The following is a 24,656-nucleotide window of genomic DNA, read 5'->3' as shown; positions in this document are numbered from 1 at the left end:
CCTGAGATCTGAGATCAGGAGCCTGAGATCTAAGGATCACAGTTAAAGCCAGCCCACGTAGGAAAGTCCACAAGCCTCTTATTTATCTCCAGTTAACTACTAAAAAGAACAAAATGGAGCTGTGCCTCAAGTGGTAGAACACTAGCCTTCAGAATAAAAAGCTCAGGGATAGTGTCCAGGTCCTGAGTTCAAGCCCCAGAACCATTTAAAAAAAAAAGCCTAGATGCTAAATGAAATATTAAGGAAATTAGATAAAAAAAATATTCAAGCCTGGTGCTGGTGAGTCACACCTATACTCCTAGCTACTTAAGAGACTAAGATCTGAGAATCGTGATTCAAAGCCAGCCTGGACAGGAAAGACCCCTTGATACCTCTACCTCTAATTAACTACCAGAAAACCAGAAGTGGAGCTGTGGCTCAAAGTAGTAAAACACCAGCCTTGAACAAAATAGCTCGAGGCCAGTGCCCAGAACCAGAGTTCAAGCCCCAGGCCTAATCTCTCCTCACCCCGCAAAAAAAATAAATAAATAAAAAAAATAAAAATCTCCTAAAAATGAGTCTGGGTACAATGGTACATCCCTGCTAGCTGGGAAATAGAGATCAGGAGGTTTCTAGCTTGAAGACAGCCAGGACAACACAAACAAACTGGGCACAACAGTATGTGCCTGTCGTACCAGCTAGCTATGTGGGAGGTGTATGTGAGAGGACTGAAGTATGAGCCGAGCCCAGCCCAGGCAAAAACATGGGAACGTATATGAAAAATAACAAAAGTAAAATGGTCTCAGAGGTATGGTTCAAGTGTTAGAGACGGAATTCATATATATGAAGCATGAGGCTCTGAGTTCAAACCCTAGTACTAAGCAAACAAAAGCTAAGCTGGGGTACTGGTAACTCATGCCTGTAACCTAGCTACTCAGGAGGCTAGGATGTAAGAATCAATTTGAAGCAGGCCTGAGCAGAGAAGTCCCCCTATCTCCAATTAATCACTCAAAATGGAGCCAGGAGTGTAGCCTACTGGTAGAATGCTCATTTAGCATGCACAAAGCCCTGGGTTCTATTCCTCAGTACCACATACATACACAGAAAAAGCTTGAAATGGCACTGTAGCTCAAGTAACAGAGCACTAGCCTTGAATAAAAAGAGTCTCATGGACTTTAGGGACTTTAGTGCTTGGGCTGGCTTTGAACTGTGATCCTCAGATCTCAGCCTCCTGAGTAGCTAGGATTACAGGTGTGAGCCACTGTGCCTGACTCAAGAGAGTAACTAAGCTATTCAAAATATTTTAATTGCCAACATGTAATACAATTAACATTTCACACACACACACACACACACACACACACACACACACACACAGAACTTTCAAATAGAATTTTCACTTAATGTGTCTCAATCGTTTCACATGACTAACTTCAAGTCATAAACCTTGCAGTGAGCTGGGGCGCACCTGAGACTCTTATCTCCAATTAACCGCTAGAAAACAGGAAGTGGGGCTTGGCTTAAAGGTAGGGTGGTAGCCTTGAGCTGAAAAGCTTAGGGACAGTGCCCAGGCCAAATTAAAGCCCCATGACTCATGACTTACGGGGGAAAAAAAAAACAACCTTGCCGTGAAGCTGTGAGTTGTTAGTGCATGCCTATATTCCCAGCCAAGGCAGGAAGATTGCAAGTTCAAGCCTAGCCTAGTTACAGTGATAATCCTATCTTAAAAACAAAACCAGGGGGCCGAAAATTTGGCCTAGAGGTGGAGCGCTTGCCTAGCCGGGTTCCATTCCTTGGTACCACATACATAGAAAAAAACCAGAAGTGGTGCTGAGGCTCAAGTGGCAGAGCATTAGCCTTGAGAAAGCCCAAGAACAGTGCTCACGCCCTGAGCTCAAGCCCAGGACTGGCCCAAAAAAAACGAGGATACCCTTGCAGTGAAATAGTCATGTTACTTCTTTTGTTAAAATATACAACAAACCAGGAGTGGTTGGCATACTCCTATAAACCCAGCGATCAAAATGTGAAGCAGGAGAATCATAAGTTCAAGGCAGCCTGAGCTCCATAGTGAGTTCCAGCCTACTGTGGGATACACAGTGAATCCTTGTATCAACAATTAATTTTAAAAATGAAATCTCTTCCTGTGTACAATATTTATTGATACTACACATACAATAAATAGCAGCAAAAAATGCTGTATTTCCTAAAGATTAAATATTGTTTCCTAAATAGTAAAATTCCATTCTAAAGAAGCTATTAAAACTTGATACTCGGGCTGGGAGTTTGGCCTAGTGGTAGAGTGCTTGCCTTGCATGCACAAAAACCTGGGTTCAATTCCTCGGTACCACATACATAGAAAAAAGCCAGAAGTGGTGTTGAGGCTCAAGGGGTACAGCTCTAGCCTTGAGAAAGTCCAAGGACAGTGCTCAGGCCCTGAGCTCAAGCCCGGGACTGTCAAAAAAAAAAAAAAAAAAAAAAAAACTTGATACTTGCCAGGCACTGGTGGCTCACACCTGTAATCCTAGCTATTTAGGAGGCTGAGCTCTGAGGATTGCCGTTCAAAGCCAGCCCAGGCAAAAAAAAAGTCCATGAGACTCTTATCTCCAATTAAGCACCAGAAAACCGGAAGTGGTACTATGGCACAAGTGGTAGAGCACTAGCCTTGAGCTGAAAAGCTCAGGGACAGCACCCAGGTCCAGAGTCCAAGCCCCATAACAAACCCCCAACTCCTCCCCCACAAAAAAAAAATATACTCATTTCAATTAATAAAAATGTTGTATCCACATAATGAATCAATTGTCAAAACAGCTAAGTATAAAAAGAAGATACAGGTCTACTCAGAGCATGCATTAATTAACCTCTTCTAACAAATTCTTTTATAACCTCAAAAATAAGTCCCTACAGGTTTTATTAGTTTATGAGACCTCTAGCAAACCAAGTTTTGAAATATATGTACCTTTTAAATAAGTTTTTAACATGAAGAAAACTTTATAGCATATAATAATAAATTACAGAAAAACAGAAAACAAAGTTCAATTCAGTATAAGACAACCATCAGAACTTCCTGAGAATGAACTGGGACGGCTTGTAAAATGAGTTCCTCTTCCTTGGAACTAAACTAAAATGCTCTAATTCTCTGAAGATAAAACATCACTGAACAATTCAGTCATGGGCCAGCTGCGATTTCTTTGAAAGAGTACAGCCTAGCAAATCAACAATAACCTGATAAGTGTTTTTCCCAGGATTGCACAATGTCTCTTGCCTACAATACACATACTGTATCTATTATCACACTGAAGCATCTGATCCCATTGTCAAAACAATTCTTAATATCCACTTCCAAACACATACATACATGCAGTCTAGAAGTGGCCATGCATTTTAGTAGGGTAGTGTGTGTGTGTGTGTGTGTGTGCACGCGCGCGCATGTATATTCCACACAGTCTAAATACAATACATTTCCTGAACTTTTAGCTTTCAGTTTCCTGTTCGTCAATGGCTACAACTCCAGAGGCAATGCATAAACACAGCCCTGCTCACCATTTCTGACAACAGTGGACATAAGTTTGTATGACCCACTATAATTACAATGCATACAATGTAATACATAACAACTAAGTAACTGCAGAAGCTTAATAATAAGAATAATGATCATCTAAAAATAAAAAATACAAATTACATTTCTCATATAAGAACACATAGAAACTCCTTTTGCCACTCAAAACTCAGAAAAGATTTCTCCCCTCTGAAAAACTGATAAGCGTTCTTTATCAGACAATAACCATGAAACCCATCCTGTTTCCTTTCTATCCTGCTTGTCAGGAAACTTAGAGCTAAATTTAATGTTCAAATATAGGAACTATGTTGCTTAGATTATTGGTGTAAAGTTTTCTTCACACTCCCTCATCCTGTTCATTACTCCTGAAGTGATTTATGATCCTTTTCTGACTTTTTTTTTCTTTTTGCCAGTCCTGGGGCTTGAACTCAGGAGCTGGGCTAGAGCTCCACCACTTGAGCCACAGCACCACTTCTGGCTTTTTCTATGAATGTAGCACCAAGGAATTAAACCCAGTGCAAACTTCGTGCATGATAGGCAAGCACTCTACCACTAAGCCACACTCCCAGCCTCTGACTTTGTTTTTAATGGTCCTTTACTTTTTTTTTTTTTTTTTTTTGCCAGTCCTGGGCTTGAGCTCAGGGCCTGAGCACTGTCCTTGGACTTTCTCAAGGCTAGAGCTCTACCACTTGAGCCTCAGCACCACTTCCGGCTTTTTTCTATGTATGTGGTACCGAGGAATCGAACCCGGGTCTTCATGCATGCTAGGCAAGCACTTTAACCACTAGGCCAAACTCCCGGTCCCGGTCCTTTACTTTTTAAATTTGAATTATAAGCCATGTAAATCCTTTCCATGTATAAGAGAAAATGGCTAAAAAGTTCAAATTTTAACATCATTGTATAACTCATTTTATCTAGAATAAAAATTTAAACAAATAACAAACATATCCTTACTTTTCAATTTTAAAGTAAATTATTTCACACAATTATGACTCACCTTTATAAAAGCCAATGACTTTTTTTTTTTTTTTTGCCAGTCCTGGGCTTGAGCACAGGGCCTGAGCACTGTCCTTGGGCTTTCTCAAGGCTAAGCTCTACCATTTGAGCCTCAGCACCACTTCTAGCTTTTTTCTATGTATGTGGTACCGAGGAATTGAACCTGGGCCTTTGTGCATGCTAGGCAATTACTCTACCACTAGGCCAAATTCCCAGCCCTGCCAATAACATTTTTTGTAAGTAAAAGAATGAGAAAATAGTCGGACTCGGTGGCTCATGCCTGTAATCCTAGCTATTCAGGAGGCTGAGATCTGAGGATAACGGTTCAAAGCCAGCCCTGGCACTAAAGTCTGTGAGACTCTTATCTCCAATTAACCACCAGAAAATCAGAAGTGGCAGCAGCCAGGCCCAGAAATCAAGCCCCATGACCCCCGCCAAAAAAAAAGAAAACTACCAGGGCCGGGAGTTTAGCCTAGTGGTTAAAGTGCTTGCCTAGCATGCATGAAGACCCGGGTTTGATTCCTCAGTACACATACATAGAAAAAAGCCGGAAGAGGTGCTGAGGCTCAAGTGGTAGAGCTCTAGCCTTGAGAAAGTCCAAGGACAGTGCTCAGGCCCTGAGCTCAAGCCCAGGACTGATGACAAAAAAAAAAAAAAAAAGAAAACTACCTCTATATAATTTTAAGGGATTTTTCTCAAACAATGAAATATTCCAGTATGAGAGCATTTTAAGCATAGAAACAAGTTATTCTACATTACAAAAAGACTAAGCAAAACCCGTGTGCCCATGTACACTGTCACATGCACACACACACCTCTCAAAATCCCAATTTAAATTTGGAAGCATTTTTGTTTTCATAATTTAAAAAATATGTTATAAAGATAATCATTTAAATGCAAGTTACAGATTACAAGAAGAAACAAATCTCCCTTGCTATAGAAAAATTAAGACATGAAAGCAAATGATGGGAAATGGGAAATGTAAGTGATCTGATACAAAGCACTGAAGATATCTGTCAATTATAAGATTCACCCTCAGAGTGTTTAGAAAAGATTTTTTAAAAATTAGTATTTCAGTAAAAATTACTATGGTTAGAATCCTGATTTTGGGGAAAGGAATGTGAGAGAATTTGAAGAGTTCTGAAGCATTTTCATATACCCTTGTCACTTTTTCTTTCTTGAATCATGTTCATACTGAACATGAAAAGATGATTTCAGCCTAAGAGCTGGTGCTTCACACCTGTAATCCTAGCTACTCAGGAGGTTGAGATCTGGGACTGCAGTTTAAAGCCAGTCTGGGCAAGAAAGTTCATGAAACTCTTATTTCCAATTAACCACTAGAAAATCAGAGCAGTAGCCTTGAGCAAAAGAGCTTAGAGAGGGGCCGGGAGTTTGGCCTAGTGGTTAAAGTGCTTGCCCAGCATGCATGAAGACCTGGGTTTGATTCCTTGGTACCTTACATACATAGCAAAAAGCCGGAAGTGGTGCTGAGGCTCAAGTGGTAGAGTGCTAGCCTTGAGAAAGTCTAAGGACAGTGCTCAGGCCCTGAGCTCAAGCCCAGGACTGGCAAAAAAAAAAAAAAAAAAAAGAGCTTAGAGACAGCCCAGGCCCTGAGTTCAAGTCTCATGAAGTCCCCCCAAAATATATGATTTCAGGGTAAAATTATGCTTATAACTAAAAACTACTTTCACACTATGTAAATTTTCAAAAGGTAGGGAGGGTTTCTTGCCTAGTTAAACCTATATAGATAGATATATAGATATACATATAGATATATATATTTTTTTTTTTTTTTGCCAGTCCTGGGCTTGAGCTCAGGGCCTGAGCACTGTCCTTGGACTTTCTCAAGGCTAGAGCTCTACCACTTGAGCCTCAGCACCACTTCCGGCTTTTTTCTATGTATGTGGTACCAAGGAATCGAACCCGGGTCTTCGTGCATGCTAGGCTATATCTATATTTTTTTATTTATTTATTTGCCTCAGGCCCTGTCCTTGGGCTTTCTCAAGGCTAGAGCTCTATCACGTGAGCCATAGCACCACTTCCGGCTTTTTTCTATGTGTGTAGTACCAAGGAATCAAACCCAGGTCTTCATGCATGCTAGGCAAGCACTCTACCACTCGGCCAAACTTCCAGCCTTAAACCAATACATTTCCAAGGAAGAAAAGTGATATTACAGTGAATTGATGATTGGGAACTGACATTGTATTTGAGAAAAAAAAATACCTAATAGACCAAAGGGAAGGGAATATTTATTGAGCAACTGGTATAAATAGATACTAAGCTTAGGGCTACACATACATATATGAATATATAACAATTTTTAAATATAGCTGTCTTATGTAAAAATAAATAAAAGTTTAGCCTTACAAGCTATAAACTTCCCAACATGGCTGAACTAAAAGATATTACTTTCTTTCCCCTTTTTCTCCCTCTTCCCAGCTCTTTCCACTTCGTGGCTTTGTGATTTAGCATCTACATGGTTTCTAGAACAGAGAAGAAAACAACAGTAAAAGCCCACTAAAATCTGGAAAAAGGAATAGGATGATATAAACACCTAGAATATAAAGGAAAACAAAGTTTATAAAAACAAATGGAGCCAGGCAAATGGTGGCTCACGCCCAGGTCCAGAGTTCAAGCCTCATGACTGACCAAAAAAAAAAAGGACATATTAAATACCATAGTGGCTCAGGACAGATGATCATGAGCTTCACAAAGTTTCAGTTATTTTTGAGTCAAGAAAGACAGTGAGAAATGCTAGACACATACTTATAAGTGTGATGGGTAATGCACAAGAGTCTTTGCCAAACTAAAGAATCTTGCAAGTTCCCTCAGCACATATGGAAGACATGCCATATTATTCCCTAGTTTAATCCTTCATCATTCTGCCCTAACATAATCACTCACTATTTTCAAATAAGTTATCACTTTGGCCCACTTGGCTTCACCATTTCAAATGAACCTAAGGCATCATGCCTTCCCTTAGTGTTCAATGTTCTATCTGATACACATTCTCCCTCAACTTAATAATAATTTATCAAGCTCTAACAATTGAGGCACTCTTCTAAATATTTAATATTTATTAACTCACCTAATTATCTCAGTAATCCTAGAAAGGAGGTTAAGAACTTGCTTAAATTACACAGGAAGAGCCAGGCTGGATTGCTCACATTTATAAATGTAGCTACTGAAGAGACTGAGACCTGGAGGATGTTAGTTCAAAGCCAGCTTGGGCAGACAAAACTCCATGTCCAATTAACCAGCAAAAAGCTGGACTAGAGGCATAGTTCAAGTGGTAGAGTGTCAGTTGTGAGCAAGCAAGTCAAGTAGGAGCACAAGGCCTTAAGTTCACACAAAAAATTAAAAATTAAACAACAACAAAAATGTTATACAGTGAGAGAGCTAGGATACAACACAGTCTGGCTCCTACAAATCTATCAACTGGATAACTAGTCCTTCAATGCTCAGATCAAATTGTGTCATCTTCTTTAATTTTACATCTGCTCAGCAGTTATTTCTGCCTCTGGAGCTATTTTAAGAAAACCAGGGGCTGAGAATGTGGCTTAGTGGTAGAGGGCTTACCTAGTACTCACTTTATGAAGCCCTGGGTTCAATTCCTTAGTACCACATTAACAGAAGAAGCTGGAAGTGGTGCTTGGCTCAAGTATTAGGGCACTAGCCTTGAGAAAAGAAGCTTAGGAACAGTGCCCAGGCACTGAGTTCAAGACCCAGGACTTGCAGAAAAAAATAAAATAACATTGATTTGCCACTTAGCATGGGGTCAAAGCTTCTATCTTTATCTTTTGTGCATATGTTCTACTAAGATCAGACTGTGTCTTACTAAAACTAGAATAGTAAGTACTGAGCTAAATGCCTTATAAGTGTTCTCTCAATCCTCACAACCTTGAAATAGAGACTAATGTCTCTCATTACATATGAGGCACCTGAGACTTACAAGCATCTGTATTAGCCATACTCCTAATCCTCAGCCTGCCACAAAACCACCAAAAGAAATCACCACTCCCAACAATTTAGCTTACACTTACTCAGCAGTGTACTTCAGCATTGCAGATGCTGAGGACATTGAATTAAGATACCATGGGAGCTTTGAGCTGAAGAGCTAAGGGTCAGCACCCAGGCTGAGTTCAAGCCCTTTGATCACAAAAAAAAAAAAAAAAAAAAAAATTAAGATACCATGGGAAAGTGGTGCTGTGGCTCAAGTGGTAGAGTGCTAGCCTTGAGCTGAAGAGCTCAGGGACAACACTAAGGCCCAGAGTTCAAGCCCCACAAGCCATAACACACACACACCCATCTCAAGCTCCTGTTTTTCTGACAAACTTCAATCCCAGGAGACTATAATAAGAACATAAGGTAACAAAATCCAATTTCATGCTACTCCTAGCAAAACTGGATTTTTAATGGGAACTATCTATGCCAGCATATATAGGACAAGAGTAGAAGACTCTTCAAGTAAGCCAAAAAGACTGTATTTTCAGCTATAAAAATGTTCAACTGTCCTAGAAATATGTCATATACATAGGTCAGCATTTCCTCTATTGCAAAGTTAGCAGAAGTAATCCTAGATCATATTCTTGGTCTATAGAAGTCTCCTGCTCAAACCCCGTAATAAATTGTGGGCCCTGTCAGCCACCATTCACCTTTTATTTTTTTGCCAGTCAAGGTATGGGCATTGTCCCTGAGCTTCTTTTGTTCAAGGCTAGCAACTCTACCACTTGAACTACAGCACCACTTCGGGCTTTTTCTGTTTATATGGTACTATGGAATTGAACCCAGGCTTCATGTATGCTAGGCAAGCACTCTACCACTAAGCCACATTCCCAGGCCAACCATTCACATTTGAATTGAGTGATTTGGCAGTCTTCCCTATCACCTTAGTTTAAATATAGTCATTACCTATGCTTTAAATTTTATGGGGCTAGGAGTTAGCTCAGTGGTGGAGCACTTAACTAGCAAATATAGAGCTCTGGGTTCAATCCCCATCATTACTAATAAGTAAGTAATAAGTGTCTACATATAAAGTTAAAGGAAGCCTTCTCTGGAAGGGAAGAAAATGTCTTATTTAATTTACAAACCTATTCTAATTTTGATATGAAGTTTCACTAGAGATTAAAGATAATTTCCTGTACCACCATGTTTTTTTTTTAAATTTTATTATCAGGGTGATGTATAGAGGGGTTATAGCTGCATTATAAGATAGTACATTACTTCTTGTGCTCACTTTGGCAGCACATATACTAAAATTGGAACGATACAGAGACTAGCATGGCCCCTGCGCAAGGATGACAGGCAAATTCATGAAGCGTTTCATATTTTTTTTTTAAAAGATAGTACATTACTTCTCAAACATTGTTACCCTGTCCCGTGTTTTTCACCTTTTCCTCCCCTGTACCATGCATTAATATGTTTTTGTTTTTGCCAGTCCTGGGCTTGAGCTCAGGGCCTGAGCACTGTCCTTGGACTTTCTTAAGGCTAGAGCTCTACCACTAGAGCCTCAGCACCACTCCAGGCTTTTTTCTATGAATGTGATATAGAGGAATTGAACCCAGGTCTTCGTGCACGCTAGGCAAGCACTCTTTTTTTTGGCTGGTCCTGGGTCTTGAACTCTGGGCACAGATATTTTCCCTGCGCTTCTTTTGCTTAAGGCAAGTGCTCTACCACTTGAGCCACAACACCACTTTCAGCTTTTGAGTAGTTTACTGGAGATAAGAGTCTCACAGAATTTCCTGCCTGGAGCTGGGCACAGTGGCTCACTCCTGTAATCCTAGCTACTCAGGAGACTGAGATCTGAGGATCAAGGTTCAAAGCCAGCCCTGACACAAAAGGACCCAAGGCTCTTATTTCCAATTAACCTCTAGAAAACAGGAAGTGGGGCTTGGCTCAAGGGTAGGGTGGTAGCCTTGGGCTGAAGAGCTCAGGGGCAATGCCCACACCCACACACACAAAAATTTCCTGCGTGGGCTGGCTTTCAACAGCAATCCTCAGTTCTCAGCCTCCTGAATATCTAATATTACAGGCATGAGCCACTGGCTCCCAGCTGGACAAAGTTTTTGTAAACAATTTTTAGTCACTAGGCACTGGTGGCTCACGCCTGTAATCTTAGCTACTCCAGAGGCTGAGATCGGAGGAATGTAGTTGGAAGCCAGCAAGAGCAAAGTCTGTGACTCTTAACTCCAATTAACCACTAAAATACCAGAAGTGGCTTGTGGCTCAAAGTGATAGAGTGCTAGCCTTGATTGAAAAAACTGAGTGACAGCACCCAGGCCCTGAGTTTAAGCCCCACTATCAACAACAATAACAAAAAAAAAATAATAGTTTTTAAAGACAATATAAAGTTAAAAACGAAGAGATTTAGTGACTCACTGACTTTCTAAGAAGAGTCAAAATGACTGATAAACAGTTGTAGTGTTTCAGCTAAAGAAAGGAGGAAAAAATAGGGATGCTATACACAAATGCCATAGACATGGTATAGGAATAGATTTCGTTTCAAGACCTCAAGCATAGACCACTACCTAGATCTAAGGCCTCAGGAGGGATACAAAGCAGTGAACTGACTAGGGTGTTAGTGAGAAATTAGCAGAAGAACTACGATAAGAAAGTGGTGCTGTGGCTCAAGTAGTAGCGCGCTAGCCTTAAGCTGAGGAGCTCAAGGAACAGTGCCCAGGCCCAGAGTTCAAGTCCCATGACTGACAACAACAACAAAAAAGAACAAAAGTAACTCAACCTTTCAGATAATTTAACTTGCCAGCTTAATACTACCCTATTCTACATATAGTGTTTAGACTGAATTATTCTAGTCGCTAGCTTAAAATTAATTTTTCTTTCCTTCCCAGGATATGAATTAACAGAAAGAAGCTAACAGCTAAAAAATAGTATTGTAATTGCATTTGCCAAATATCTATGCTTAAACACACTGATTTTTAAGTTTATTTATAGCAAAAAAAATAAGAAAAAAACAAAACCTAGTATACCAATACTACCCCTATTTTATAGTATTTGTGAGAATTTAACAATTTTTAAAAGCATATTAGCCAAAATGTCCGTAGTGGGTAAATCTATTAATGAATCCCGAGAGTAAGAACATGGAGCTTTCTACATTCTTTCCCCCTGTGTACACTGGGAAAACTTTTGTAGTAAAATAAAAGGATGATGGAGGAAAACTACATACACAACATATGACAAGTTAAATTAAAACCCCTTTGTAAAACTATTTAACTAAAGGATTTTTTTAATTTGAAAGCAACAAAAACCAGATATGGGGGAAAAAAGTGTGAGTTAAAGCACAAAATTCTAGCAGACAGGGCTGGGAGTTGAGATCGGAATTAAAGCATTTGCTTGGCATTCAAGAAGCACAGGATTCAATCCTGGGCAGGGCTGGGGAAGGACTTATAGCAAATATTTTTCAAATGTTTCCTTCATTCTCAACAGACCAGTGGAACTTAGTATAGGTATAAAAGGCAGGAAAGGCCTGTCATTTTAGAGGAACACAAACATGTTCAATAAATGGAAAAAGTGAGTCTATCCACACTGATCTTAAGACAACTGTCATTTTTCTTTTCAATGAACACAGGTTTTGTTGGAAAATACACAGGCTATACATAAATGCATGGTTTGGATTAGCAAAGGCAAATGCACATTTGTCTACAATATCAATGATTAATTTGTTGAAGCATCTGTTTAGCCCTCCACTTACTTCTAACCTGTAAATAATCAAATAAACTTCCTAATGAAAATTTAAGGGATAAAAAAAATAAACCAATATCTATCTATCTATGATATCTAATCTTAAATTACAATGAGACTCTTATTTCTAACCACTTAAGAACTAGAAATAGAGCTCTAGCTCAAAGAGGTAGAGTCCTCATCTTGAGCAGATAAAGCTCAAGGACAGCACCCAGGCCCTGAATTTAAGCCCCATAACATGGTGGTGGGGGCGGAGGGAATCATACAAAATAATTTCAAACAATTATTAATGTTTAAACCATGACTGAATGAAATAATTTAATCAAATCATGTTATTAAGGCTATGAGAGCACTAAAACTAGTAGCAAGCAGCAAATTCACCACTTGCCAATGACCATGAATAGTTTATGTGGTTTACAAGCAACAACCTTGACTACCTATCATAAACAGCACTGCCCCAACGTGACCATCAGACTTTTGGCCTCCTCTGCTTGTCTAATAAGTTCCAGGACAATAAAGATGGTAAGTTTGGGCAAAACCTAGCATACTGTAGGTATGTAACTCTAACAGGAATAAAGAGAGAAAGTTATCACCAGGTATCAGTCTCTTTCTCTAATCAATGAGAATACGACTATCAAGTTAAAACAAGGTTTTCTTGTTAGCAAGTCTTGCCTCAAATCATGTACCAGATCCTGTTTCTTCCAACAGAAACATGTCATGAAACTTCATTGAAAAGCAGCCTATGTACATGTTTACACAGACAAAAAACAAAACAAAAAAACACTGTTTTGTTCTTCATCATTAAATGATTAGTGATTAAAGTATATCTTTTTTCAGATAAGATTTTTTTTTTTTTTTGACTTGAACTCTGGGCCTGGGTGCTGTCCCTGAGCTCTTCAGCTCAAGGATACCATCCAACCCCTAGAGCCACAGTGCCACTTCCAGTTTTTTGGTGGTTTTCAGCCACCTAAAAGATCATTTTGATCTTTAAAACATTTTTGGGGGTTAGGAATGTGGCTTAGTGATAGAGTGCTTGCCTAGCATGCTTGAAACCCTGGGTTCAACTCCTCAGTACCACATAAACAGAAAAAGATGGAAGTGGTACTGTGGCTCAAGTGTTAAGAGTGCTAGACTTGAGCAAAAGAAGCTCAGGGACAGCACCTACACCCAGAGTTCAAGCCCCCAAAATATAAGTAAATAGATAAAATTTGACTTCAGTGGCTCATACCTGTACTAGTTAGTACACCTAGTTACTTAGGAAGCCAAGATCTGAAGATCACAATTCAAAGCCAGCCCAGGCAGAAAAGTCCATGAGACTCTTATCTCCAATAAACTACTCAGAAAAAGCTGGAAATAGTGCTGTGATACAAGTGGTAGAGCACCAGTCTTAAGCACAAAGACTCGGGGACAGAGCCCAGGACCTGAGTTCAAGCCCCAGGACTGGCAAAAAAAAAAGTAAATAAAACAAAATAAAGTTTGGAAGTGAAACTATGGCTCCAGAGTGCTAGCTTTGAGTAAAAATGCTGAGGGAGGGGCTGAGGGTTTGGCCTAGTGGTAGAGTGCTTGCCTAGCATGCATGAAGACCCAGGTTCGATTCCTCGGCACCACATACATGGGAAAAAGCCAGAAATAGTGCTGTGGTTCAAGTGGCAGAGTGCTAGCCTTGAGGAAAAAGCCCAAGGACAGTTCTCAGGTCCTGAATTCAAGCCCTAGGACTGGCACCAAAAAAAAAAAAAAAAAAAAAAAATGCTGAGGGACAGTGCCTAGGTCCTCAGTTCAAGCCCCCAGTACTGGCAAAAAATAAATAAAACTTACATGCTATAAAATGCATAGATCTTAAATATATAGCTTAGTAAGTCTGAACATATACAAATTATTGGTGAATCTGGAGAAAGATATATTGGAAGTTCCTAGTCTTGCTTTTTTCTTTAAGTTAAAAATGACAGGAAATTGGCATAATCCAAAGAAACATACAGTTGAGCCGGGAGTTTGGCCTAGCAGTAGAGTGCTTGGCTAGCATACACGAAGACCCGGGTTCTCTTCCTTGGTACCACATACATAGAAAAAGCTGGAAGTGGTACTAAGGCTCAAGTGGCAGAGTGCTAGCTTTGAGGACAAAGCCCAAGGACAATGCTCAGGCCCTGAGTTCAAGCCCCAGGACTGGCAAAAAAGAAAAGAAAAGAAACATGCATTTAAATTTTTAGCATCTACATTGAGTTACAGAATATTCTCATCACCCCAGAAAGGTCCTCCATACTCCTTTTCACTCAACCCCAGCCTCTACTCAGAGGCACCCATTGCCCTATTTCTATCATCCCATCTGTGCTTTGCCTGTTCTTTTTTTAATAAATGACATCATATAGTACATACTCTTGCTCTAAACAGTTCTGTGATTTCTCCATTTTGTGTGTGAATCAGTAGTTCATTTCTATTGTGGAAAAGCAGCAATGAACATTCTGTACCTGTCTTTTCACGGACATGTGCTTTGCTCCTCTTGGTGTAGCAAGATTTAATTGACAAGAAAAAGTGGGAATTTCACATACAAGGCCGAATAAATAGCTATAATCACAAATATATATATATATATATATATAGCAACTTGTATATGTACCTAATGCAGAAAACTGGTATGTATGTGAATTTATTATATTTGTAAACAATATATATTTTTAAAGAATTCATTAAGTTAAATTCATAGTGAAAGTAAATCTAAGATGGGAAATATGACTGTCTCAATTTCTCAATTATTCTTTGTTTTAAAACTAAGCCAACTCGGCTTTGTAATAACAATTAAAATGCTCAGGCCCAGACAACACTCAGGCCCAGAGTTCAAGCCCCATGACTACCAAAGAAAAAACTAAGGAAAAAGAAATTTTCTTCATGTAAATTACTCTTATGCTGAGATGAAACATTTACTTCTTATAACACATCTCCTTCCAAACTATAATTTCATAACATTGGATCCTCCACACAATGATTTTTTTGTTCTTGTTCACGCCCTGTGACTTGAACTCAGGACTAAGTGCCCTAGACTTTTCTGCTCAAGGCTAGCACTCTACCACCACTTAAACCACAGCTTCAATTCTGGCTGTGTGTGTGTGTGTGTGTGTGGTTAATTGTAGTCTCACAGCCAGACCAGGCACAGTGGCTCATGCCTGGCTCTGTGTGTGTGTGTGGGGGGGGGGGGGGGGTGTTAATTATAGTCTCACAGCCAGAGTGTGTGGTTAATTGTAGTCTCACAGCCTGGCTGTGTGTGTGTGTGTGTGTGTGTGTGTGTGTGTGTGTGTGTGTGTGTGTGTGTGTGTGTGTGTGTGTGTGTGTGTGGTTAATTGTAGTCACAGTGGCTCATGCCTGTAATCCTAGCTACTCAGAAGACTGAAATCTAAGGATCAAGGTTCAAGGCTGTGTGGGGGGGGGGGGTATTAATTATAGTCTCACAGCCAGAGTGTGTGGTTAATTGTAGTCTCACAGCCTGGCTCTGTGTGTGTGTGTGTGTGTGTGTGTGTGTGTGTGTGTGGTTAATTGTAGGCACAGTGGTTCATGCCTGTAATCCTAGCTACTCAGAACACTGAGATCTAAGGATCAAGGTTCAAAGCCAGCCCTGACACAAAAGGACCTGAGAATCTTATCTCCAATTAACCTCTAGAAAATGGGAAGTGGGGCTTGGCTCAAGGATTGGGGAGGTAGCCTGAGCCTAAGCTCAGGGACAGAGTCCAGGCCAAGTTCAAGTCCCATGACCCACCAAAGATTTTTTAAAAAGTCTCACAGCCAGGCACTAGCAGCTCACACCTATAATCTTAGCTACTCAGGAGGCTGAAATCTGAGGATCGAGGCATGAAGTAGATGGAGCAGAAAAGTCCATGACACTGATATCTCCAATAACCTACGCAGTAAAAGCCAGAAGTGGCAATAAAAGAAATCTCAGTAACAGAACCAGGCCCACAGAAGACCAGCAACAACAAAAAGTCTCATGGACAGTTCCTGCTTGTGCTGGATTTGAACCACAATCCTCAGATCTCAGCCTCCTGAGTAGCTAGTATTATAGGCATGAGCTATTGGCACCTGGTTTACACAGCAATGTCTTATGCTGAGACAAAAACCTAAAATGTTTTAACATTATAAGGATAATATTGTCTGGCATTTTCCAAAAAGTTAAACATGGAAATAATTTCACTGGTTAATATTTAACATGGTTATTCATGCTTACTCAGAATATATGCTGATAAAGCTTCAATCTCTAGTATGTTTTCTCCACACCAAAAATGAGCTTGCTACAACATTAAGTCTGTGATAGAGAGATATTTTGACTCAGAATTCCATAGTGGAATTTTCAGGTTGTAGCAGAAGAGGCTATTTTTCAGAGATAGGAACTTTAGGAAACATAAATCTATTTTGCCTATGTGCCGGCTGTTCCTGAGCTCTTCTGCTTTAGACTAGTGCTCTAACACTTGAGCCACAGCTCCATATCTGGCTTTTTTGGTGGTTAATTACAGATAAAAGTCATATGTACTTTCCTGCCTTCAAACTGTGATTCTTGAGTCTCAGCCTCCTGAGTAGCTGGGATTACAGGAGTAAGCCACTGACACCCAGCAACACAAATATAATTTTTGAAGAAATCAGTCTGAAATTTCCAATCTGGCTTTTTTTTTTTTTTTTTTTTTGGTCAGTCATGGGGTGTGATCTCAGAGCCTGGGCGCTGTCCTTGAGCTTTTTTGCTCAAGGCTAGTACACTACCCCTTTGAGCCACCATGCTACTTCTGGTTTTCTGGTGGTAAATTGAAAATAAATCCTATACTTTCCTGCCTAGGCTGGCTTTGAAACACAAATCTTCAGATTTCAGCCTCCTGAGTAGCTAGGATTATAAGCATGAATCACCAGCTCCCAGCTTCAACCAGCTTTCGATATAATCAGGTGAACTCTTTCAGGGAACTTATCATTGAATATTATCTATAATTTGCCAAATTCCAGTATAAGCAGAATGCTACAATAGTTCTAGAAATTTACCACTGCTCACCTTTTACAAATACAAATGGGAAAAAGCAAACCATTTTGTCCTTTATCTTTCATTCATATCCAATTTAAATGGTTTGCATTTTCATCTTAACAAAAATTATGGGCACTTGTATGTTCCCTAACTATGTTGGATTATTTACTTTAAAACCCATTATTTCACTTTGAACATATATCATTTCATTTTGATAATAACTACCTTTTTCTAAAAGAAGAAAATGAACCTTGACAAAGTCTTAAATATTATTATGAAACTGGCAGCAACTCCAGTGACAATCTCCCTTTTCAATATTGTTTGTGCCTGATTGTTTTAGAGCACTAAAATAATATTTTGTTCTCAATTTCAAAATATTTTGCTTCTAGATCAAGCATAAAAACAAGTATATCAAAGAGCCAGGAGCATGGCCTAGTGGTAAGTATGCTCACCTAGCATGAACAAAGACCTAGGTTCGATTCCCCAGAACCACATGAAAAGTCAGAAGTGGCATTGTAGCTCAAGTGACGGAGCATTAGACTTGAGCAAAAAGTGTCCAAGGACAGTGCCCATGCCCTGAGTTCAGGCCCTAGGACTGGCAAAAAAAAAAAAAAAAAAAAAAAAAAAAGTATATCCAATATGTAAATATGTAGATGCCAAACTCCCTCTGGTGGTCCTTTGGTCTCATAAATTAAATGTTTACAGAAGATTAGTAGCAAATACCAAATTAAGCATAAGTTGACACAAGTCATTTCTCTTACAATATGTTACAAATTATTTCAAGTACTGAAATTTTATTGTTTAAAATATTGCTATAATATTTTTATTAAACTACTAGCTATAACCTGTTCATACAAATCCCCTACAATAAATTAATCAGGGGCCAGGAGTGTGGCCCAGTGGCAGAGTGCTCACCTAGCATGCATGAAGTCCTGGGTTCAATTCCTCAATACCACATAAGCAGAAAAAAATCAGAAGCAGTGCTGTGGCTCAAGTGGAAGAGTGCTAGTCTTGAGCAAAAAGCATCCAAGGACAGTGCCCCGGCCCTGAGTTCAAGCCCCAAGACTAGTAAGTAAATATATATAATTTCAATCAGTCTTGTTTGTAAATCATACATACATGGTTACTGTTTTAAATAGGTATAATTTTTTTTTTTTTTGCCAGTCCTGTGGCTTGAGCTCAGGGGCTGAGCATTGTCCTTGGCACTCTACCTCTTGAGCCACAGCACCACTTCTGACTTTTTCTATGTATGTGGGGTGCTAAGGAATCGAACCCGGGTCTTCGTGCATGCTAGGCCAAACTCCCAGCCCTAAATAGCTATACTTTTTACATTTGAGGAGAGATACAATGTTAAGAGTGTTCAAGTACACCAAAGTGCTAGTAGTATTGCCGGTAGCAGAGTGCTTGACTAGCTTGTACAAGGCCCTGGGTTAAATCCATATCAAAAACAAAACAAGCTGGGCGTGGTGGCTCACACTAATAATCCCAGCTACTCAGGAGGCTGAGATCTGAGGATCAAGGTTCAAAGCCAGCCTGGGCACAAAAGGACCTGAGACTCCTATCTCCAATTAATCTCTAGAAAATGGGATGTTAGGCTTGGATCAAGGGTAGGGTGGTAGCTTTGAGCTGAAGAGCTCAGGGACAACACTTAGGCCAACTTCAAGCCCCATGACCCATTTAAAAAAAAAAAACAACTGGATGCCAATGGCTCACACCTGTAATTCTAGCTACTCAGGCCAGTGGAGGATTATGGTGTGAAGCCAGCCAGAGCAATAAAGTCTGTGATACTCTTAACTTCAATTAACCCCTAAAAAGCTGGAAGTAAAGATGTGGCTCAAGTAGTAAAGCACTAGCCTCAAACACAAAAGTACAGAGACAACACCCTATTACTAGAACAACAACAAAAAAAAAAAAAAGCTAAACTAAACATATATATATATATATTTATACTATGGAAACAAAACTATGAAAAAATCTAATTTTATTGCTGATCAACTAAGTTACAAAGCCCAAAAGTTTTCAGAATTGTAAAATGGAATATTTGCTTAGCATGTATTAATTACCAAAGTTAGTGGACCAAACTATGAACAGTATCAATGTTTCTTCAGGAATTGTGAAAAAAAAAAACTATAATAAAGCTCTTTTTGCTCAAGGCTAGCATTACACCAATTACAGCCATAGTACCAATTCCAATTTTCTGGTGGTTAATTGGAGGTAAGAGTCTCATGAACTTTCCTCACTGGGCTAGCTTTGAACTGCCATCGCCATCTTCAAATATCCTGAGTAGCAAGGATTACAGGCTTGAGCTACCAGTGCCTGGCAACAATATTTATTTACTTATTTTTGCTAGTCTAGGGCTTGAACTCAGGACTGTGCACTATCCTTGGACACTTTTTGCTCAAGGCTACCCCTCTGCCACTTGAGCCACAGTGCCACTTCTGGCTTTTTCTGTTTATGTGGTATCGAGAAATTGATCTCAGGGCTTCATGCATGCTAGGTGAACACTCTACCACTGGGCTACCCTCCTAGCCCCATGAATATTCTTAATGTCAAGTATACTGACATCTGTAACCATGTCATTTGATCTACTCTTCAATTTAGCTGGTTTTTGTAGGTTTATTCATCTAATATTTACTAAGGTCTGGAGACGTAGCTCAATGATAAAGACCTTAGATTTTAATCCTCAGATTGACAAAGGAAGGAAGGAAGGAAGGAAGGAAGGAAGGAAGGAAGGAAGGAAGGAAGGAAGGAAGGAAGGACGGACGGACGGACAGTTACCAACACCATCATGTGCCACACTCAAAAGATGCCATACCTGGGCCTAGTGGTAGAGTGCTTGCCTAGCATGCACAAAGACCCAGGTTTGATTCCTTGGCACCACATACATGGGAAAAAGCCAGAAATAGTGCTGTGGCTCAAGTGGCAGAGTGTTAGCCTTGAGGAAAAAGCCCAAGGACAGTGCTCAGGCCCTGAGTCCAAGCGCAGGACTGGTAAAAAAAAAAAAATGCCATACTTGAAGGTAAATGCCTGAAAATAGTCCCAATTTTTGTTATGTAGACATGATGATCAACAGGCTTAATTTTAAAAGTGAAATGTGATTGATATATCTTACAATAAGGTCTACTACATGTTAAAGTGGACATAAACCAGTAATTAAAATATCTAAAAACTGAATTTTGAAAAGGACTTTTAATTAAAGGGTACTTTTCCAATCAAAGTGATGAAAATATGCTTTGTGTATAAATACATCTATAAGGGCCGGGAGTTTGGCCTAGTGGTTAAAGTGCTTGCCTAGCACCCGGGTTCGATTCCTTGGTACCACATACATAGAAAAAAGCCGGAAGTGGTGCTGAGGCTCAAATGGTAGAGCTCTAGCCTTGAGAAAGTCCAAGGACAGTGCTCAAGCCCTGAGCTCAAGCACAGGACTGGCAAAAAAAAAAAAAAAAAAAAAAAGCCATTAAAAAGGGGGCCGGGAGTTTGGCCTAGGGGCTGTGTGCTTGCCTAGCATGCACAAAGACCCAGGTTCAATTCCTCCATACCACATACATAGAAAAAAGCCGGAAGTGGTGCTGAGGCTCAAGTGGTAGAGCTCTAGCCTTGAGAAAGTCCAAGGACAGTGCTCAGGCTCTGAGCTCAGGACTGGCAAAAAAAAAAAAAAAAAATACATCTATAAAATATGCTGCTGATATTTGCTTTACTTAAGCAACACCATAAGTTCAATAATATAGGTCCTCTAATTACCTGTGTTAGTTAAACTCTTGTGCACTAAAGAGTACTTAAATCATCTAAAGCAATGAAAACCCTAGTCTTACAAAATCCCTTACAATTATTTTGTAGGATAAATCCAGTCTACATGATAAGAGTCATTGTTCAATGAACTGGCTCTTCTAACCATCTAAAAAGCAACTTTGCTTTAGATAGCAACCTCTTTTCCAAGTAGATACACCAAAAGGCTGTTCTTTCTTTTTGGGACTAATTCATTGTAAGCGCAGAAATGTTTAGGAAATTAGTCCAAATAATGTGCTCTTTTCCAATCTAAAAAATGAAAAGATTTTTCAAAAACTGAAGAGTTGTCTTGTTTTTCACTTTAAACTGATTTAAATTGGGTTTTTAAAAAACTTGCTTTTAAGGGAGAAATTTAATCAAAATTCCTATCATAACTTAAAAAAAAAATTTTAAAATGTACTTGTTTCGTAAAGTGACAATGACTTGTTTTGTTGAATGACAGTATTTAAACTTGTCATTTTAGATATAAAAACAATTTAAAGACTACCTAAGACTATTTTTTAATTTCAATTAGTCACAACTAAAAGCTAGATAATAAAATAACTGTAAAATTAAATGCTAATAAATAAGCACAATTAAATAAAAATTAGTAACTCATCTTAAGTTAAACTAGGCCAGGGTGACACTGATCAAGATTCAGTGTACACACAAATGGATGTGTTAAATTGAAACATCTTGGTACAACTATTTGAAATAAGAAAATTTTTAATTTCAAATAAAAGAGTCAAACATCTCTGAAGTATAAACTTACACAAGGCACATTAGGAGAGAAAAATGGAGAAAATTAAATTTAGCGTTTCTCTCAGATAAGTGTTACTAGTAACTATCTGCATCTTAAAATGCATGTAACAAATACACCGGTTCTGTAGAATCCTTACATGGATCAGGCCCACAGCAGTTAGATTGTTAGGGAGTGGTCAGTTGAGCGAGGGACAAACAGAAAACGGTACGTGAAATGATGAAGAAGGCTTTCCCATCAGAATACTTTTTTTTTTTTTCCCCCAAGCCCACCCATGAGTTTTGATTCAGACACCAGGAGAAGCAGCTACTCCGATTCTCCTGCTACAAAGCAGGGGAAACTGAAGGCATTTTTTGGTTTAGGATTCTGTTGCTGTTGTTTAAATCGTCGGCGGGGGTTCTCTGTTTCCCTGGTCTAGAGCTCTGTCCTGGGAAAGGCAGGGAACGTGCCCATCCGTGCTCAGCCTGGCTGCCCTGGAAAGCAAAGCGTACTCCTGAAAAGTAAACCCGAGCCGGCTTCCCGCAGAGCTGACTGAATGGCGGCCAAACCCCGTACACGCTGTCCCGAGCCACCCTCCAGGACGGCTCGAGTTCTGCCTTCTCCGCTTACAACTTGTACCTTCCCAGGCTTCCGCCACCCCTGCACAAAACCGTTTTGTTTTGTTTTTAAAAGAACGATCCTAAAAAGGGTTCCTCGGGACTCCTCTCTCAGGGCTGAGGAGGGGGGACGCATAAAACATTCACGTCCGAATCCTCCACCTCCCCGCGCCCCCCGGACGCTCGAGCCCCGCGCCCGGCCGGGGACACCTCTCCCGACCACCGACAGGGTGGAAGTCGAGCGCTAAGGTCCCAGAACAAAAGGACCCCTGGAGCGACTTTCGGCTGGGTTTTCCGGGGCCCCACACTCGCACGGGTCACCTGCTGGCCCGGCATCGCCCCGTCGCCCCGGCCCCCGCGGCCCCCCGCGGCCGGGGTCCCGGCGCGGCCCAGCGGTTCCCCCTCGTCAGGTCTCGGGGCGGCAGGTGAGGGCGGTGACCGCCCATCCACACCCAGCGGCCGCCACGCGGAGGAGGCCGGCGGCGGGTCGCGCCGTTATCCTCGCTCTCCCCTCCCCGCCTGCCACTAGGCGAGCGGGCAGCATCGCCCGTGGTGGTTATGGGGCGCCCGGGCAGACCCCACACACACACCCCGATTTCCCGCGGCTCCCCCGGCTCGTGTGCTCCGGCCGCCGGGGTCCGGAAGGCGAAGTTTCTCTCCCGCCCGCGGCGTAGCTGCTCGGGCGCCGCCCGGCTCGCTCTCGAGGGTCCCACCGGCGGCCGCGGTCACAGCCGCCGGGCCTCGGGAGTCCGGGAAGGGTCGGCCGGCCACTGGAGCCGTGGGGGGACCTGTCACCCGGGCGGGAAACAAAAGCCGAGCTGGGACGGACAGACGGGCGCGACCGCCTGGCCTTGGGGGAGCGCGGCGGGGGCGGCTGCCCGCTCCGCGCCTCCGAGGAGGGAGCCCCGACCCGCGGGCCCCTCGCAGGGGCTGGGCCTCCTGCGCCTCACCTCGAGGCTGCCCGGGCCCCGTTCGCCCCGGCGCGTGAGGGGGCGGGGAGGCGGCCGGCGGCGGCGGGACCGGGAAGGAGGGAATCGGGCTCCCAGGGCGCCGCGCCCGCCCGCTCTTGTTACCCCCGGCCATAGCGCCCGTACCTGTCGCTATGATAGCTTACCGGCTCTGCCTCTCCAGCTGGCCCGCACGCTGTTCACCCCGCAGCCCGCCCAGCAGGCTGCCCGCGCGCCGGACACCGCCGCCCAAGACTGGCAGCGTCCGCGAAGCGGCCCGAGTCCCCCGGACAGCGCCCGACGCGGTCCCGCCCCTGCCGGCCGCAGGACCCGCCTTCCATAGGGCCCCGAGGCTGTCAGTCCGCCCCCAAAAGGCGCGCGGGCTGCCTCTCAGCCTGACCGGATTGGTGGCCGCATGCCTCTCATGCAAATGAGGCCACGCCCTGCTCATTTGCATCTCGCTTCTCCATACTAGCCCATGCCCTTGTCCTTTGTGGGGGCCAGAGAGAAGGGATGGAGGAAGTTGACTGACACCACTCAGATCATTTCTTACCCCCAGACAGGCTGATGCTTAAACAAGCTGGTTGACTTGAAAGTCTGTCTCAGCTCTCTGAAGCTGCGGTCTGGACAAATGGTCAGTAGGAGAGCAGGCGAGGCCGCCCCTGCAAGAAACCTTAAGAAGTCAAAAATGCTCCAACAAGACTGAGGTGATCCCACTTCTAGAACCAATTTACCACCGTAGCACCTCCCTCTGGACACTCAGTAACTGTGAAAACTCTGCTTTCCCATGGCTCTCTGAAAACATGACTTCTCAGGTGATTAAGACAGAAGGGGTTTTAAAATGACTATGTTCTCTCCACCCCAGCCCAACTCCTGAGCAGGCCGCTGATCAAATCCAGCATCAAGACCTTCCCCCACCCCCCATAAAAAAAAAAGATAGATGAGCAATCTGTGAGTCACTCCCATAGAGACTCCAGAGCTGCACCTAGGCTTTGGAGACTAATTCCACTCCTTCAACTTTTTAACATATGTTTCATTTAAGTAATGCATAAAGGGGTTTCAATCCACTAACACCGTCAATTTTTTAGGAAACACACCTAAAAACCCATGGCTAGTTACCTATGGGACCTAAGAGTTACTTGTGGAAACCTTAATGTCTCATAGTGGGGTTAAATGCCATGTCTCCTTGGCTCCAAATCCGCTCTTTGCGGTCTCTGTCATAATCAGATATTTATGAAGAGTCTCAACAAGTTACCTGTTGGATGTCTGTGCTTTCCAGAAAAGACAGCGAAACTTCCTGGTGTATAGTGGTCCTGGCTCAGTCACTTGAAATTCCCTCTTTACCAGCTCCCAGAAAGTCACTGAAACAATAGAT

At 41.7% G+C, this 24,656-nt stretch overlaps 1 protein-coding gene and 1 non-coding gene across 2 annotated transcripts in view; one reads left to right on the top strand and one right to left on the bottom strand.

The window, feature by feature from the left end:
* Positions 1 to 23,552, bottom strand: part of Fkbp5 (FKBP prolyl isomerase 5) — an 84,811-nt gene extending 61,259 nt beyond the window's left edge. Inside the window, exon 1 of the mRNA XM_090355811.1 lies at positions 23,449 to 23,552. The gene's annotated coding sequence lies outside the window, so the exon portion shown is untranslated. The remainder of the gene's footprint in view (positions 1 to 23,448) is intronic.
* On the top strand, positions 9,760 to 9,863 carry LOC150047781 (U6 spliceosomal RNA). The gene has a single exon (XR_016539350.1). It is a non-coding gene; the product is annotated as a U6 spliceosomal RNA (small nuclear RNA).
* Positions 23,553 to 24,656: the final 1,104 nt, after the last annotated feature.

Source organism: Megascapheus bottae, chromosome 22, assembly GCF_031878675.1.
Source record: "Megascapheus bottae isolate mThoBot1 chromosome 22, mThoBot2.hap1, whole genome shotgun sequence".
In the NCBI taxonomy this organism is placed as follows: domain Eukaryota; kingdom Metazoa; phylum Chordata; class Mammalia; order Rodentia; family Geomyidae; genus Megascapheus; species Megascapheus bottae.
The sequence above is the reverse complement of the archived record's forward strand: the minus strand, read 5'-3'. Positions and strand labels throughout refer to the sequence as shown.